At 36.8% G+C, this 2,571-nt stretch overlaps 1 non-coding gene across 1 annotated transcript; it reads left to right on the forward strand.

Annotated features, from left to right (window-relative positions):
• The first annotated feature begins 1,308 nt into the window (after positions 1–1,308).
• Positions 1,309–1,402, forward strand: trnai-uau. Its single transcript has 2 exons — positions 1,309–1,346; positions 1,367–1,402. It is a non-coding gene; the product is annotated as a tRNA-Ile (tRNA).
• The last annotated feature ends 1,169 nt before the right edge of the window (positions 1,403–2,571 follow it).

The raw sequence follows: 2,571 nt of genomic DNA on the forward strand, positions 1-2,571 counted from the left end.
ATTAAAAAGATGGACCAGTTAGAGTCAGCGTTAGAGGTGGGTGCATCGATCCAAATATCGATACTATCGATACCAACACTAGTATTGGTATCGGATCAATACTAGCACAATTGGATTGATACTTTGTTTTTATCCTTCAAGTTTAGTATGTAGCCGGCTGAACTGTGTTAATTAATTATTTTTTTGGGAAAAAATAAACCTCAAACATGCATTATGACAAATGTCAGAAACTTTTTGTGGTCTTTAGAGATAGAAAACTTTACATTCCAGGTCTCCAAAAACCCTGTTTTAAAAGAAATGAAAAGCTGAAAGGTGTATTTTTTGTGTTAACTAATTACTGTGGAAAGTAACAATCACAGTGATATAGTGGTGATTACAATGTGTTCAGAATTTGCAAATTGAGAATTCATCTCATAAGTCATGGCACACTACTCTCCCCCAATTAGCTGACCGAATAACTTAAAATTATTCGTACTGATATCGGCAATACTGGCCCTGTATTTACTTGATATTGGATCGATACCAAAATTTGTAGTGTGGCACAGCACTGCTGTGAATGTGGGAAAGTGTGAATGTTGAATGTTTTGTTGAAATGTCCAGGCAATTATATACATGTTAAATGACAAGATATATGTGTTCAGATAGCGTCAATTAACACACAACTTCAGTTTTTTTTTTATTTTTGAAATGATAATTCTTCATAATTAAACAATAAGAACAAGTAGTCTGATGTCCTGTAGTCATTATGAAGCTATAATTTGAAATACAGTAACAAATTAAGTTTTTGTACAAAGTATCGGTATCAGACCAGTATCGTTGATAACACCCTGAATTTTACTTGGTATCGGATCGGAAAGGAAATCAGTGGTATGGCACATCACTACTCAGCGCCAAAATTCAACCAGCTCTTCTTCTTCGTGCCACGCAAGTACTTCCGGGTCACTTCATACAGCTATATTATTGACCCAACATTTAAGCGATATAAAGCAGCTTTAGAGACGTTAGTTTGTTAGGCACTAAGACCTTCAGCTGACATGTCATTTAGCCATAAGTTAAAATGTATTTCTATTATGACGCATCTGTCATTACCGCTGGTAAACACGTCTTAGCCGCTTTTCGTGTAAAATCTTAGCGAACATGTCAACATAAATCAGTAAATGCACCGATGGTCGTTATCGCGTTTAAACAAACATTATTTTCTCGATACATTCAATCACTATATCAAACGTATAAAATCAATAAACACCAGTGACGTGACTCCACATCTGTTTCAGGGTTATAAGCCCAACTGCAGGCTTAACGCAGTGAGCTCCAGTGGCGCAATCGGTTAGCGCGCGGTACTTATATGACAGTACACTGTAGAGCAATGCCGAGGTTGTGAGTTCGAGCCTCACCTGGAGCAGCCTTTTGATAGTAGCCCCTGAAGTTACCTGTATTTAATCTTTTTTTTTTTTTTTTTTTTTTAAATCGACCTCTGACAGCTTGTCACCCGCATCACGGGTGATTGATAGACTTACTAAAAATTCACTGGAAACAATTTATTATCAACACTCAAAGTTTGTACGCTGGCTCCATTTAAACGGAAGATAATACAAATTTAAATATAACAAGCCTACTTTTTAATCTAATCAGTACTAATGATCATTGGTCAATTTCAATTTCACATTTGATCTAATTTACAGTTTTCAATTTGAATGCAGGACTACGTAGTGTTTAGACACTTAAGCGACACTTGCGCTTTAACGCCAGCAGGAGGCAGCAACTCTCCATCTCTGCACCTTCTCACTCTGACAGGGAAGCGAAATGTTGAATTCATGTCCCCCGTCTTGCACGATGTGATATTTGATATGATATTTTAGAAAATATAAAAACTTTAAGAAAATAATAGATGAATACATGAAGATTTTTGCATCTTTGTACTACATCTTTGTACAGTTTATTCATTCCGTGTGTGTGCCCAACACCTGCGGTTTCAAACCTTTTGCTTCCATTACAGAACTTGTGCTCAAGCTGCTGATATGAACACCATAACACGGTTTGAATACAAAAACAAATTTCAAAGCACGTGATTCACTGCTGTGCGACAAGTGTATGTAGTAGATTTCCAAAATTGTCATTGACTTCACCTGCCCCTTGCCCTTCTACCACTAGATGTCGCTGTTGTCCAACGTTTGAATGAGCTGCTCTGTTTTTCCTGACGTTTGAATCTGACTGGCTGTCTCTGCTGTTTGAATAAAAACAGATTCCCCCCAACGTCTTCCCATGTCTGTACTCTGTGTGTTCTCATCTTTCTGCACATTCTGCACAAGCTTGCACATATGGATGTCTGCATTACATTGTTATATTTTTAAAAGACTGACGAAACTGTCTATTGGAGTAAGTCATATGACTGAGGTCTATCTTTGTGTTGCTGTACATGAAAATACGTATGAGTAGAGCAGGAAAAAAAAGGCTGATTGACTATATTTGTCGTGTGTATGATATAAAAATGGACAGGCAGTGTTACAAGATGATATGATGCAAAGCTCAAATCATTTGCACTTTGTTAGCTTTTTTTTTTACATTTTCATT

Source organism: Oreochromis aureus, linkage group 13 (assembly GCF_013358895.1).
Source record: "Oreochromis aureus strain Israel breed Guangdong linkage group 13, ZZ_aureus, whole genome shotgun sequence".
Classification (NCBI taxonomy): Eukaryota; Metazoa; Chordata; class Actinopteri; order Cichliformes; family Cichlidae; genus Oreochromis; species Oreochromis aureus.